This window comes from Orcinus orca, chromosome 14, assembly GCF_937001465.1.
Source record: "Orcinus orca chromosome 14, mOrcOrc1.1, whole genome shotgun sequence".
Classification (NCBI taxonomy): domain Eukaryota; kingdom Metazoa; phylum Chordata; class Mammalia; order Artiodactyla; family Delphinidae; genus Orcinus; species Orcinus orca.
The window spans coordinates 34,329,297-34,345,870 of record NC_064572.1 but is presented as its reverse complement, the minus strand read 5'-3'; the positions used below and the strand labels follow the sequence as shown (position 1 = coordinate 34,345,870).

The 16,574-nt window shown below is 38.5% G+C and overlaps 1 long non-coding RNA gene across 1 annotated transcript; it reads right to left on the bottom strand.

Annotated features, from left to right (window-relative positions):
* Window positions 1-3,607: 3,607 nt before the first annotated feature.
* On the bottom strand, window positions 3,608-13,382 carry LOC125961100 (uncharacterized). The gene is made up of 2 exons (XR_007471415.1): window positions 10,583-13,382; window positions 3,608-5,982 (listed from the first exon to the last, which is right to left on the bottom strand). It is a non-coding gene; the product is annotated as an uncharacterized LOC125961100 (long non-coding RNA).
* Window positions 13,383-16,574: the final 3,192 nt, after the last annotated feature.

The following is a 16,574-nucleotide window of genomic DNA, read 5'->3' as shown; positions in this document are numbered from 1 at the left end:
TGAGGTGCTCCTATGTTGGGTGCATAAATATTTACAACTGTTATATCTTCTTCTTGGATTGATCCCTGGATCATTATGTAGTGTCCTACTTTGTCTCTTGTAATAGTCTTTAACGTCTGTTTTGTCTCATATGAGAATTGCTACTCCAGCTTTCTTCTGATTTCCATTTGCATGGAATATCTTTCCATCCCCTCACTTTCAGTCTGTATGTATCCCTAGGTCTGAAGTGGGTCTCTTGTAGACAGCATATATAGGGGTCTTCTTTTTGTATCCATTCAGTCAGTCTGTGTCTTTTGGTGGGAGCATTTAATCCATTTACATTTAAGGTAATTATCAATATGTATGTTCCTATTCCCATTTTCTTAATTGTTTTGGGTTTGTTATGGTAGGTCTTTTCCTTCTCTTGTGTTTCCTGCCTAGAGAAGTTCCTTTAGCATTTTTTGTAAAGCTGGTTTGGTGGTGCTGAACTCTCTCAGGTTTTGCTTGTCTGTAAAGGTTTTAATTTCTCCATCAAATCTGAATGAGATCCTCGCTGGGTAGAGTAATCTTGGTTGTAGGTTTTTCTTCTTCATCACTTTAAATATGTCCTGCCACTCCCTTGTGGCTTGCAGAGTTTCTGCTGAAAGATCAGCTGTTAACCTTATGGGGATTCTCTTGTGTGTTATTTGTTGTTTTTCCCTTGCTGCTTTTAATATGTTTTCTTTGTATTTAATTCTTGATAGTTTGATTAATATGTGTCTTGGCATGTTTCTCCTTGGATTTATCCTGTATGGGACTCTCTGTGCTTCCTGGACTTGATTACCTATTTCCTTTCCCAGATTAGGGAAGTTTTCAACTATAATCTCTTCAAATATTTTCTCAGTACCTTTCTCTTTCTCTTCTTCTTCTGGGACCCCTATAATTCGAATGTTGGTGTGTTTAATGTTGTCCCAGAGGTCTCTGAGACTGTCCTCAGTTCTTTTCATTCTGTTTTCTTTATTCTGCTCTGCAGTAGTTATTTCCACTATTTTATCATCCAGGTCACTTATCCGTTCTTCTGCCTCAGTTATTCTGCTATTGATCCCTTCTAGAGTATTTTTAATTTTATTTATTGTGCTGTTCATCGTTGCTTGTTTCCTCTTTTGTTCTTCTAGGTCCTTGTTAAATGTTCCTTGCATTTTCTCTATTGTATTTCCAAGATTTTGGATCATCTTTACTATCATTATTCTGAATTCTTTTTCAGGTTGACTGCCTATTTCCTCTTCATTTGTTAGGTCTCATGGGTTTTTACATTGCTCCTTCATCTGCTGTGTGTTTCTCTGTCTTCTCATTTTGTTTAATTTACTGTATTTGCGGTCTCCTTTTTGCAGGCTGGAGGTTCATAGTTCCCGTTGTTTTTGGTGTCTGTCCCCAGTGGCTAAGGTTGGTTCTGTGGATTGTGTAGGCTTCCTGGTGGAGGGGACTAGTGCCTGTGTTCTGGTTGATGAGGCTGCATCTTGTCTTTCTGGTGGGCAGGTCATCTGGTGTTTTGTTTTGGGGTGTCTGTGGCCTTATTATGATTTTAGGCAGCCTCTCTGCTAATGGATGGGGTTGTGTTCCTGTCTTGCTAATTGTCTGGCATAGGGTGTCCAGCACAGGAGCTTGCTGGTCGTTGAGTAAAGCTGGGTGCTGGTGCTGAGATAGCGATCTCTGGGAGATTTTCGCTGTTTGATATTACGTGGAGCTGGGAGGTCTCTTGTGTACCAGTGTCCTGAAGTTGGCTCTCCCACCTCAGAGGCACAGCCCTGACGCCTGGCTGGAGCACCTAGTGATTGTCCTCCACACGGCTCAGAATAAAATGGAGAAAAAGTAGAAAGAAAGAAGGAAAGAGGATAAAATAAAATAAAGTAAGATAAAATAAAGTTATTAAAATAAAAAATATTAAAAAAATTTAAAACCTTTTAAAAAAAAGAAACAAAATCTGGACGGTCAGAACCCTAGGACAAATGGTGAAAGCAAAGCTATACAGACAAAATCTCACACAGAAGCATACACATACACACTTACAAAAAGAGGAAAAGGGGAATAAGTAATATATCTTGCTCCCAACGTCCACCTCCTCAATTTGGGATGATTCATTGTGTATTCAGGTATTCCACAGATGCAGGGTACATCAAGTTGATTGTGGAGATTTAATCCGCTGCTCCTGAGGGTGCTGAGAGAGACTTCCCTTTCTCTTCTTTGTTCGCACAGCTCCCGGGGTTCAGCTTTGGATTTGGCCCCGCCTCTGCATGTAGGTTGCTGTAGGGTGTCTGTTCTTCGCTCAGACAGGTCAGGGTTAAAGGTGCAGCTGATTCGGGGGCTCTGGCTCACTCAGGCCGGGGGGAGGGAGGGGTACGGATGCAGGGCGAGCCTGTGGTGGCAGAGGCCGGCGTGACGTTGCAGCAGCCTGAGGCACCCTGTTCATTTTTCCGGGGGAAGTTGTCCCTGGATCCTGGGACCCTGGCAGTGGCGGGCTGCACAGGGTCCCGGGAGGGGCGGTGTGGAGAGTGACCTGTGCTCGCACACTGGCTTCTTCTGGCTTCAGCAGCAGCCTTAGCATCTCATGCCTGTCTCTGGGGTCCGCGCTATTAGCCACGTCTCACGCCCGTCTCTGGGGTCCATGCTTTTAGCCACGGCTCGCGCCCATCTTTGGAGCTCCATTAAGCAGCGCTCTTAATCCCCTCTCCTTGCGCACCAGGAAACAAAGAGGGAAGAAAAAGTCTTGCCTGTTCGGCAGGGCCAGACTTTTCCCCAGACTCCCTCCTGGCTAGCTGTGGTGCACTAACCCCTTCAGGCTGTGTTCACACCGCCAACCCCAGTCCTCTCCCTGCGCTCCGACCGAAGCCCGAGCCTCAGCTCCCAGCCCCGCCGCCCCGGCGGGTGAGCAGACAAGCCTCTCGGGCTGGTGGGTGCTCGTCGGCACCAATCCTCTGTGCGGGAATCTCTCCGCTTTGCCCTCTGCACCCGTTGCTGCACTCTCCTCCGCAGCTCCGAAGCTTCCCCCTCCGCTACCCGCAGTCTCTTCCCGCGAAGGGGCTTCCTAGTGTGTGGAAACCTTTCCAACTTCACAGCTCCCTCCCACTGGTGCAGGTCCCGTCCCTATTCTTTTTTTTTTGCTGTTCGCGGGACTCTCGCTGTTGTGGCCTCTCCCGTTGCGGAGCACAGGCTCCAGACGCGCAGGCCCAGCGGCCAAGGCTCACGGGCCCAGCCGCTCCGCGGCATGTGGGATCCTCCCGGACCGGGGCATGAACCTGTGTCCCCTGCGTCAGCAGGCGGACTCTCAACCACTGCGCCACCAGGGAAGCTCCGTCCCTATTCTGTTGTCTCTGTTTTTTCTCTTTTCTTTTGCCCTACCCAGGTACCTGGGGAGTTTCTTGCCTTTTGGGAGGTCTGAGGTGTTCTGCCAGCGTTCAGTGGGTGTTCTATAGAAGCAGTTCCACGTGTAGATTTATTTCTGATGTATCTGTGGGGAGGAAGGTGATCTCCGCCTCTTACTCTTCCGCCATCTTCTCCAGAATCCAAACAAATATTCTAAGTAAGCTTTCTTTTTTTTTTTTTTTGCCTCTCTCATTATCTTGTTATTGTAACATAGATCAGGGGTTGGCAAATTTCAGGCCTTGCAGTCTCTATGAACTCTGTTTCAACTACTGCACCCTGATAATGTAGTGTCAAAACAACCATGGACAATACATTAAGGAAAGAGTGTGGCTGTGTTTCAATAAAACTTTATTTACAGATCAAGCAGTGGGCCACATTTGGTCTCTGGGTTGTAGTTTGCTAATCCCTACATAGACTACAGGTCCCCATACAAGACAATCTCGAGTGCAAAAGAAAATCTGGTTATGAATAAAGAAACCAAGAACTTCTTTATTGATTGACAAAAATGCACACTGGAAGCTATAGTTGTCATTTATTTAAATTTTTTCTCCCAGTATTATTTTAATTGTCCTTCTGGTTTCTTGAGGATCCCTCACTCCATTTAATCCTACGACTATAAATCATGGCACTTTGTTCTCTACCACAATGGTAGGTCCTTAGCCAGGGTGGCCAAACTGAGTAGTGCCTTCCCAATGGTCACAGTGACTGGGAGGCAGGCACATGATTCAAGCAAGTCCAGTTAGAATCTTCCCTGAACTTGATATGTAAATAGTAGGAGACAGTTTTCTTCACTGAGGGTCTACTAAGAGAGGGGGCTGAAGATCTTTAACTTATACTAGCTATTTTGCCAGTCATTTGGTCATTGCTTATGTTCAGAGCAACTCCAAGCAGAGATAAACAGAGTCCAGAGCCATGGCGACATTGTTTGGGAAGTTTAATCCAGCTATGTCCAGAGCCAGAGACATGCCAGGACTTCCTGGTTATGTGAGTCAGTGAATTCCATTTTAGCTTCAGCTAGTTTGAGTTGAGTTTCCATCAGCTGCAGACAGTAGATTATAGACAAAAATACTGCTTCATTGAATCTGGAAGGGGATAATTAACATTTGAATTCCTTGAATGTGCCAAGCATAATACATGCTAATCTTAGTTAAACTTAAAATAGCTTTATGTTTAAGGTTGAGAGAACAGGGACTCAGAGATAAGCGATTTGCTTGAAGTTACGTAAATTTTTGGTAGAGTTATGATTTGACTGCTAACATTTTTGACTCTGAAGACCATGCTCTTTATATGGTACTACGGAAGCATAGAAATTAAATGAAAAAAAGAGTAAAATATAATTTTGGGATTTCTCAATATTTCCCTTAAACTGATTTCTTCTAGGGCTCCACAACTGAGGGAGAGAATAAAGATGATGCTTGAAGCATCAGAAAGATTACATGTAGTATATGACCTGTTAAGCAATCAATCATGGATAGCCTTTCAAAGCTTCTCTGAATCCTAGAATGGGGTGTTTCTAGCCTAACTGTCCACAGGCGAAAGCTGGAAAATGTTCCTCTTTTTCTCCTGCTTAGGGAGACCAGATTTCATATGTATGAAGGAAATGAGGCGCCAGGCAAGCGGTTCATTTCCATATCTCTAAGTGGGCTGTGTGAGCTTGACAAGGAAGGGCATGTAAGGGATATAAAAGCACCATCAAAGATTCATGCTGAGGAAACTCTTCTTGAGAGCTATATGGAGACAGAAGTACAAGAGGGGCTTCTTTATAGGTGGAAAGAGGTGATAATTAAACATAATTTGTAGAGGGAAATTAACGGTGATGGACTTGAATCCTTTATAGCAAATGTAAATTTCAAGGCAATTTTGTGTGGAGAAGTAAAAAGCTATAATATATGGCTGAGTGGTATATGCTGACAGTAATGGTCCTCTTGTGCAGTGGGTTATTAAAGAGTTTCATCTCGTGGTTTTCAATAATGAAAAGGGAGGCAGTCTGGGGGCATTTTCTGAGATACGTCCCTTGTGTTGATGTAGCTTATACAACCAGTAGGTTATCTCAACAGCTGCATGGAAAAGGTTAAATTTGCTAAGGAGAGTAAAAGACTAAAATGTGAGAAGCATCCTATTTTAGAAAAATGTATTATTTCTTCTAAGAGACTAACAAACTGTGACCTTGGGCAAGTCATTTAATCTCTATGGGGCTTGATCCCTACATCCAGTACAAGGATCTTATCCATGGCTTTTTCCAACTCCAGTAATCTATGATTCCTTCTTATGGTAAAAACACCCTCTTGGAATGAAGAAATGTCAGGGACATTTTGCTTGGAGTCACTTTCTCTCTCTCTTCCCTTATTTTTGAAATGGATTCTAGAATCAGCTCCAGGACTGCATGTCCTCCACTGAACAAGATACAGATATGGTGAAGAATCAGAGTCATTTGACAAAGCTTGATGTTCAAGCTTTCACAAAGATCTACAGAAGGAAAACTTGTAGGGAAACCAATAGCTCCGTTTCACTGGGTCACAGTTCGAATGACTATATGGGTTTGGGATGTGCTTGAATAGTCCTGGCTTGTGAGGATTGGACCTTAAGGAAATGAGAAATGGGATTCTGAAAGAAAGAAGAGATCATTTATTTTTGATAGTTTACTGCATTTATTAAACTTCTGGGGGTTGAATACGGAAAGATAGTATTAATATATCATGTTTTAAAGACCTTAATCATTCAAGTTCTAGAGCGGAACTATCTTACTTTAGTATATTTGTCGAAACTGATTAACCAATGTTGACTCATGATTGGTGACTAAAGTCCAAACTATTCAGATTTACTTAGTGTTTACCTAATGTCCCTTTTCTGTCCCAGGATTCCATCTAGAATAGAACACTACCTTTGGTCCTAATGACTCCTTAGAGCTCTTTAAAGTATGACAATTTCTCAAATATTTCTTGTTTTTGATGCCTTTGACACTTTAGGGGAATGCAGGTCAGGTAGTGAGTAGCATGCTTCTCAAGTTGGCTTTGTCTGATTTTTTTTTTTTTTTTTCTTGATTGCATTGGGCTTGCCGGTTCTTGGAAGACCACAGGGTTCGTAAAGTGATAGCTTTTCCACATCATATTAAGTGCATATTCTACCCATATTATTTATCACTCAAGATGTTAAACTTGATCACATGGCTGAGGTAGTGTTTGTCAACTTTCTCCACTGTAAAGTTACTCCCCTCACTTTTCTGTACTATATTTAGAGGGAAGTCAGTCCCTCCCACAATTAAGGGAGTGGGGAATTATGCTCCACCTATTTGATGAGAGAGTAACTACATAAATTGTCAGGAATTCTTCTGTATGGGAGATTTGCCTATTCTTATTAATTAATTATTACATCACTATAGACTCAGATATTTAGGTTTAGATTTATACATTGGGTTATATTCTAATACATGTTATTTATTTTATTGCTCAACATTTCAGTTTTGGACATTGGGAGCTCTTTCAGTTGGCTCCTGTGTCCCTCTGACATACCCTACTGGTTTTTGTTTTGTTTTGTTTTCCTTACTTTCTGACACTGTAAGATGCTCCAGGCTCATCCTGCATATCCTTGCCTTGGCTTTCAAAGCTGTCATTTCTCCTGGAAGCCCTAGTTTCTTTTCTTGGAGAATGATGTTTGAGGGAGGGAGGAACAGGGAATAAACTTTTAATGGATACAGAGTTTCAGTTTGGGAAGATGAAAAAAGTTCTGGAGATGAATGGTGGTGATGGTTGCATAATAATGTGAATATCCTCAATTAATGCCACTGAACTATACACTTAAAATTGTTAAAATGGTAAATTTCATGTTATGTATATTTTACCACAATTCTAATATGCTTTGTTTAAAAAACAAAGAAACCTTCCAACTTGTTTCCAATGAATGAGAGTTCCTGTTGCTCCACATTCTCACCAGCATTTAGCTGTCAGACTTTGTTTTGGGGTTTTTGTTTCATCTATCGTAATAGGTGTGTAGTGATATCTCATTCTTGTTTTGATAGTGGTATCTGACTGCTATCTGAATTTGCATTTCCCTCATGACATATGCTGTTAAGTGTCCTTCCATATGCTTGTTTGCCATTTGTATATCTGCTTTGCTGATGTGCTTGATACTTTTTAAATTGGCTTATTTTTTATTGCTGAGTTTTAAGAATTCTTTGTACATTCTGGATACAAGTCCTTTATCAGATATGTGATTTGCAAATATTTTCTAGCAGTCTGTGGCTTTTCATTCTCTTAACAATGTATTTCACAGAGCAAGTTTTTAATTTTAATAACATCCAGCTTAGCCACTTTTTCATGGATCATTCTTTTGGTTTTTGTACCTAAAAGGTCATAACCAATGTATATCATACTAGTTTTCTTCTTGAGGTGTCTGTGTAAAGAGAGATGTCCATTTGTTTCAGTACTATTTATTGGAAAGACTACTCTTTCCCCATTGAACTGCCTTTGCACCTTTGTCAAAAATCAGGTGATTATGTGGTATCTTTATTCTCTTCCACTGATCTATGTGTTTATTCTTTCACCAAAACTGCACTGTCTCTAAAAGAAGTATGAGGCATATTATGTATTTTTTTAAATTTAAATTTTTATTTTATATTGGGGTATAGTTGATTCACAATGTTGTGTAGGTTTCAGGTGTATAGCAAGGTGAATCGGTTATACATATATCCATTCTTTTTCAGGTTCTTTTCCCATATAGGGTATTACAGAATACCGAGCAGAGTTCCCTGTGCTATCAGTAGGTCCTTGTTGATTTTATATATAGTAGTGTGATATTTTTATAGCCATTATTTTGTATTTTATTATTAATTTATTTTTGGCCATGCCACACAGCTTGCAGGTGTATCACCTTTTTAGATTCCAAATATAAGTGATATCATATTTGACTATCTCTGACTGACTTCACTTAGTATGATAATCTCTAGATCCAACCATGTTGCTGCAAATGACATTATTTTTTATGGCTGAGTAATATTCCATTGTGTGTGCACATATACATACATATGTAGGTGTGTGTATATATATAAATATACACACATACACCACATCTTCTTTATCCATTCATCTGTCGATGGACATTTAGGTTGCTTCCATGTCTTGGCTATTGTAAACAGCACTGCAGTGAACATTGGGGTGCATGTGAACCATGGTCTTCTCTGGATATATGCCCAGGAGTGGGACTGCTGGATCATATGGTAGCTCTATTCATACTGTTCTCTGTAGTGGCTGTACCAATTTACATTCCCCAAATCAGCATAGGAGGGTTTCCTTTTCTCCACACCCTCTCCACCATTTATTGTTTGTAGACTTCTTGATGATGGCCATTCTGACTGGTGTAGCTGCAGTTTTGACTTGCATTTCTCTAATAATTAGTGATGTTGAGCATCTTTCCATGTGCTTTTTGGCTATCTGTATGTCTTCTTTGGTGAAATGTCTACTTAGGACTTCTGCCCATTTTTTGACTGGATGGTTTTTTTTTGATATTGACCTGCATGTACTGTTTGTAGATTAATCCCTTGTCAGTTGCATTGTTTGCAAATATTTTCTTGCATCCTGTAGGTTGTCTTTTCATTTTGTTGATGGTTTCCTTTACTGTGCAAAAGCTTTTAACTAGGTCCCATTTGTTTAGCTTTATTTTTATTTCCATTACTCTAGGAGATGGATTGAAAAAGATCTTGCTGCGATTTATGTCAAAGAGGAGTGCTCTGCCTGTGTTTTCCTCTAGGAGTTTCATAGTATCTGGTCTTCCATTTAGGTCTTAAATTGATTTGTGTATGGTATTAAAGAATGTTCTAATTTCATCCTTTTACATGCAGCTGTCCAGTTTTCCCAGCACCACTTATTGAAGAGGCTGTCTTTCCTCTATTGTATATTCTTGCCTCCTTTATTGTAGATTAATTGACCATAGGTGCATGGGTTTATTTCTGGGCTTTCCATCCTGTTCCATGGATTTATATTTGTTTTTGTGCCAGTATCATATTGTTTTGCTCACTGTAGCTTTGTAGTATAGTCTGAGGTCAGGAAGCTTGAGTCCTCCAGCTCTCTTCTTCCTCAAGATTGCTATTTGGGGTCTTTTGTGTTTCCATACAAATTGTAAAATTTTTTGTTCTGTGAATAATGCCATTAGTAATTTCATAGAGATTGCACTGGATCTGTAGATTGCCTTGGGTGGTATGGTTATTGTAAAAATATTCTTTCAATATAAGAACACAGTATATCTTTCCATATGTTTGTGTCTTCTTCAACTTCTTTCATTAGTTTCTTAGAGTTTTCAAAGTACATGTCTTTGGCCTCCTTATGTAGGTTTTATTCCAGTGTTTCTTAAATTTTCGTGAAACTACTTCAGTTTTTTTTCTCAGGACACAAAACAAGCATGAATCATATCAAGAAAGCTCTAACTCCAGGCCACTAAGATTTCTTCATTAAATTTTTCTAGAAATTTTTAGTTATCAGTTTTAGATCTGTGATCCATGATGAGTGAGTTATTCACTGTACATGGTGTGAGATTAGGGTTGAGGTTTATTTTTTCAATATGAGGCCCAGTTGTTTCAGCACAATTTGTTGAAAAGAATTGTCTTGCTCCCATTGTATTTCCTTGGCAGATTTGTTCAAAATCATATGGGTGCAATACTATTTCTGGACTGTCTATTCCATTAAAGTATATGTCTATCACACTGTTTTAATTACTGTAGCTTACTATAAAGTCCTGCTAACTAGTTTTACACTCCAAGGATCAACACTTTCAAAACAGCCTTGACTATCCTGGCCTTTCCACTTCCATAAATTTTAGAATCAAATTGTCAAAATCTCTTGGGATTTTGATTGAGATTGCATTGAGGCACCACATTAATTTTGTAAAATTTGACATTCTCTCAGTAATATTTTGCAGTTTTCAACATACACCTCTTGTACAGATTGTCTTATATTCATCTGTAAATATTTCATGTTTATGATATTGCAAATGGTATTTTTATTTAATCCAATTATCAGTTGCTAGTATAGTATATAGAAATACTATCAATTGTGTATAAACACTGTGTCCTGCCATCTTACTAAAATCACTCGTCAGTTTGCATAGTTTCTTGTAGATTCTTTGGATTTTCTACTTAGATGATCATGTTATCTACAAATACGTATAGTCTTCTTCATTCCTTTTCAATCTGTTCATTTTACTTATTTTTTCTTACCTTATTGCACTAGTTAAGATCTCCCACACAAAATTAAATATTGAGCTGGTGAGAGCAGACATCCTTGTTTCTTTCCTATCATGGACATAAAGCATTTAGCCTTATGGATGATGTCAGCTGTAGGTTTTTCATCAGGTTGAGGAATTTTTCTTCCTACTAAGTGAAAAAGACATAAGTAAGTGGTGAGGTATATTATCAGTTGTTGCCATAGTGTACTGTCAGTGTAGTGCAATTCCAAGCAAACTTCCAAAAGGCTTTTTGGTAGATATTGAAAAGCTGTTGCTAAAATTCTTATGGAAACGTAAAGGACCTAGAAATGCTAAAACAAACAACTTTAGAAGACTTTGTTTGAAAAGTTGGAGGGATTATACTAGCTGACTTCAAGAGTTGTTCTAAAGCTACAGTAATCAAAAACTGTGATGTTAGAGTCAAGATAAATGAATAATAGACTAGAATAGAGAAACTAGAAATAGATATGGTTAGTTGACTTTCAACAAAGAAGGAAAAATTACTTGATGGAGAATAAATAGCTGTTTCAACAAATGCTGAAAGAAGGAAAAATTACTTGATGGAGAATAAATAGCTGTTTCAACAAATGCTGAAAAAAGTTGATATTGATATTCAAAAAAATGAAAGATAACAAATTCATGTCTTGCAATATTTACAAAAAATTAACTCAAACTCTGGATCTAAATATAATACCTAAAACTATAAAATTTCTAGAATAAACTGTAGGAGAAAAGCTTTCTTACCAAAAGGAGAAACCAACTTTATCCAAGTTAAGGACTTCTGCTCTTCTAAAAAATGAAGGGACAGGCCACAGAGTGGTAGAAAATATTTGCAGTCAGTCACATATATCTGATAAAGGACTTACAAAGAACATTTTATGGCTAGAAGTCCCAACATAATATGTATTATGTTTTGGAGAAAAGAATAGAGAGAGAATGAATGAAAAGCAATAAGAGTAACACAACAGGGCTTCCCTGGTGGTGCAGTGGTCAAGAATGCAAGGGACACGATCCCTGTTCCGGGAAGATCCCATATGCCGTGGAGCAACTAAGCCTGTGTGCCACAACTACTGAGCCTGCACGCCTAGAGCCTGTGCTCTGCAACAGGAGAAGCCCCCGCACAGCAATGAAGACCCAACGCAGCCAAAAATTAATTAAAAAAAATAAAGTAACACAACAGCACCCAAACTATATTGACGCATTGTGTATACACCTCAGGGCATTGTCAGTAAAGAGAAAAATCTACGTATTCACATCTTTGCCTCAGAACAGGCTTCAGGAATTCAGGTAACAACAGTAGGTTTGTCAACAACAGTATTGGCAACAAGAAGGCAGTGGAACGCTTGCAAAGTACAGATGGAAATTCTTTGATTTTAGAATTCTGTGCCCCCAGATACTGGTCAGGTAAGGGTGAGCTTGAACTCAGAAGTTCTAGAGTTTATAGGCTGTGTCTGAAAATACCTACTTTTTAGAGGCTGAATTACATCAGGAAAAATAGTCTATCCAGAAAGAAGCAGGAGTATGTGTGAAGATACAGTTAACAGAAGTGAGAACTCCTCGTTGCTAGGCCTAAATAAGTATTTGTTATGAAAAGAAAGGAATCTTAACAATAATATGAACTAATCTTCTAGGCATTTTCCACACGGACGTTGGGGCAGAGTCGAGGGGAAGAAAACTGAAAGCGTGTGAAATTTTTACATTGGTCTGGATGACACGTTACTCGTTAGCTGATTCCAGACTTTAAATGAAATAAAAACTACAGCAAGTTACAGAATTACCTCACATAGGGACTGCTCAGTTAATGATGTTGGACCATAACAGCTCTTGAAATAGTATACCCTTTAGTATACCATTTTTTGGACACCACTCTTTTTTTGTTTCAGCATAATGACATCACCTAAAAACACACTAAGTAGATGCCCTCTGAGACGTGGTGTTTTCTAAGATGTTACATTTTCAAGCAGAGTCCTTCACCAATTTACTAGACACACTTTCTAGTCAGAGAATATCATATGAAACAAATTTAAACTGCAGGTCATGGTTCAATGAGCCACAGCATTTTTATTGGTGAATTTATGCCAAGTGAGAAGGATGAAGAGTTGCTTCTTCAGTCTGTGCACTTTTTCCATATGTTTCTAGACTTACCCTTTATTTTTCCTAGATTGCTGTTTTTGAGTGCATGGTAAAAACATAAACTCCAATTGTTAACTAAGAAAGAGGTGCAGAATGATGAATGCACCTTCCAAAGAGCAAGCCCTGGCCCTCTTCTCCACCGAACACCACTTACTCTAAACTTTTCATTCTATGTAGAGTACACTAAATCTGTATTACATTATGTATTTATTGGGTTTTAAAGTATTGTTTATCATCTCATATAAAGTTGTTTAATTGTTCAATGTACCTATTTCTATTTGTGCAAATTATGTGGGTCTCTAGGCTTGAAATGAAGCACATCTAATTTTTCCCGTTCCCAGTTGATAGACATGGGTTTATCTATTTCAGCTCTAACATGTAAAAGAGCTTACAAGTCATCGCTCTTGGCAGTGCAAGAAAAAAGTTCTTGAGTCTATCAAAGAACTGGGGCCACAGGGAAAACTGTCCCTCTAAAATCAGAGAGATTGGTGCATCCAGAGAAATACAGCACTAGAAATTTGTTTACCTGGAGGGGAAGCCACAAGTTGTATAAACACTTCGTTTAGTAGTAATCTTGACAAGTTGCTGTAAGCTGAGTGCTAACTAGCTTGATCCCGACACATTCCTGGGGGCTGCAATCACTTACACTGTTTTGGGCTTTCCTTCTAGGAACCCTACAGCTTTGCACAGTATGGATTCAAGAAAAATCTCCTGCGGCTCTGACAAAGGAAGGGGGAAAGCAGCAAGGGTAATCCTCTCATTTTCTTCTCTATAACAAAGACTGACTTATCTCACCTGGGGAAAGAGATTTCCTTCCCCTTGTAGTCCCTTCTAGCATTTGTATTTCACCTAAGAGCAGAAAGACAAAGTTAACAGGGGACAGAACTTCAAGGAAATATACTGGGAACTTGGTACAAGGAAGATGGGAGGAGCTATGTACCTTGAAGAGGGACAGAAACAGTTGGGAAGGCCACTCCGAGACAAATCTCCACTCAAAGGCTATTTCTTACCTCCTCTGCACCCAACAAACATAGCCCCCCTCTGAGAAGTATGAATAGGACAAAGAAAAGCCTTAAAGCCCAAAGAGGAAACAAATAATGACACTAGCTAGTAGAGACCCCACATTCCTCTGTAGCTATAGCAAACATTAAAGCAGTCCAGCTCATATCCAGATTACCATAAATCCTGCCCCTAAAAGGTCTATTTACCTGTAGGTACTATTGATACATGACAACTTTTACTTTTTTATTAAAAGGCATACTGAAAGGCAGTTTGGGGAGAAAAAGCAATCATCATAAGAGATAAGGCATTTGGAATATAACCATGATTAATAATATGTTAATTAAAAAATAGGCAGCATGCAAGATCAAATAGGTAATGTCAGCAGAGTTGTGGAGATTTCAAAAGTAAATGTTAGAAATCAAAAACAGAGTTAACGCTTTGGGTGGCTCATAAGTAGACTTAAGGAAAGAATCAGTAAACTTGAAGATAGATCAAGAACTGGCAGAAAGAGAGAATGGGGCAGAAGAAGAAATGTTTGAGGGAGGTAATCATTGCTGAGATGGTACCAAAGTTATTGACAGACACCAAACCACAATTTTCAGAAGCTCAGAGAACACCAAGTAAGATAAATATCAAAAACCACCACACCTAGATGTATTATCTTTACCTGTAGAAAACCAGAGACAAAGAAAATCCTGAAAGAAACTAAAGAGGGAAAGAAACCTTCCCAATACAGGAACAAGGGTAAGAACACAGCCCATGCAAGCAAAAGGAGAATACTGTAAAATGTTGAAAGAAAATGGCCAACATAGAATTCAATGCAATGTCTAGCAAAAGTATTTTTTTAAAGTAAAGGAGACAGAGACTTTCTCAGACAAAAACATAGCGAACTTGTTACCAGCAGCACAGTCCTATTAAAAAACTAAAACTTTCTTCAGGCAGATGGAAATTATCTACCTTAAGAACTTGGATCTACCTAAGGAAAGGAAGAGTGTCTGTCAGTCAGAGAAGGAATAGAGGTAAATATTTTATTATTCTTTATTCATCTAAAAGACATCTTTTTGTTCAAAGCAATAAAGGAACAAGGTATTGGGTAACTAACTATAGCATATCAGTAAGTGAAATGTATTAGAGAAATGTCACAAAGGATGGTTGGAGGAATTGAGAATACTCTGTTATACGGGCCCTGTACTATACATGAAGTTGTATAATGTTATTTGAAAGTCGATTTAGATGGTTTGTAATCTATGTATTGTGAACCCTAAGAAAATCACTAAAGACACTTTAAAAGGAAATATGATACATCAAGAGGAGATAAAAGAATCATATAAAATTCTCAATTAAAACCAAAGGAGACAGAGAAACAGGAGGTAAAAAGAAGGAAAGAACAAATGTACTGTTTAGAATATAGTTTCAAAGATGGCAGAGTTTAATCAAACTATATCAATAATCACTTTAAATATAAACAAAGTCCACAATTGTCAGACCAGAGGAAAAAAGTGCCATCTAGAAGAAAGCCACTTTAAATGTAAAGACTCCAGCTAAAGTAAAGCAATGGTAAATGATATAACAGGTTAACATTAATCAAAATTAAGCTGCATATTAATTTCAGATGAAACAGATTGTCAGGGATTGAAGAAGGATAATGATAGAGGGAAGTCAGTTCTCCAAGAACACATGAAAAATCATAAACATGTATGTAACTAACCAAAGAGCATCAAAATGCATGAGACTATGGAGACTTCAACACAACTCTGTCAGTAATTGATAGATTAGGTTAGGCAGGCGAAAAATCAGTAAAAACGTAAGTGACCTGGACAACACTATAAATCAATTTGATCAAGCTGACATAAGTAGAATACTCCATCAAACAAGAGGAGAACACACATTCTTCTCAAGAACACGTGAAATAGTCACCAAAATAGAAAGAACGATACACTAGGCCATAACATACACCTTAACATTTTTAAAAGAATAGAAGTCATGTAGAGTATGCTTTCAGATTACCACAGCATCAAACAAGAAATCACTAACAGAAAGATATAGCTGGAAAATTCCCAAATATTTGGATATTAAACAGCACACTTCTAAGTAATCACTAGGTCAAATAAGTTTCAAAGAAAGTTTAAACTAAATGAAAATATAACATCAAAATGTGCTGAGAGGGAGAGTTATAGCATTAAGCACATATATTAGAAAAGAAGACAGATTTGCAATTGATTACCTAAATATCCATCTAAGAAAACTACAGTAAGAAGAACAAATTGAACCGAAAGCAAGCAGAGGAAACAAATTATAAAAACTAGAGGAGAAGGCAACAGAAGTTAAACTACGAAAACACAGAGAAAATGAATGAAACCAATAAGTGCTTATTTGAAAAGATTAATAAGAATTGATCAGGCTCTACACGGCTCAATCTGAAAAAGGTGATACAAATTACAAATATCAGGAATGAGACAGGGGTCACGCTACTCCCAAGGACATTAAAAGGATAAAAAGAAGTACTATGGACAACTCTATGCCCACAAATTTGATAACTTAGATAAAATGATCTAATGTCTTAAATTACAACAATTACCAAATCTCACTTAAGGAGAGACATAGATAATCTGAATGGTACCACAGCTATTAAAGAAATTGAGTTCATCATTTACAGCCTTTCAAAAGTGAAATCACCAGGTTCAGGTGATTTAACTGGTGAATTCAACCACACTTTTAAAGAAAAAATGATACCAATACTCCACAATATCTTTAAAATTTGCTCTTCATGAGGGAACACATCCCAACTCATTTTATGAGGCCATCATTACCCTAAAACAAAAACTTGGTAAAGACACTACGAGAAAGAA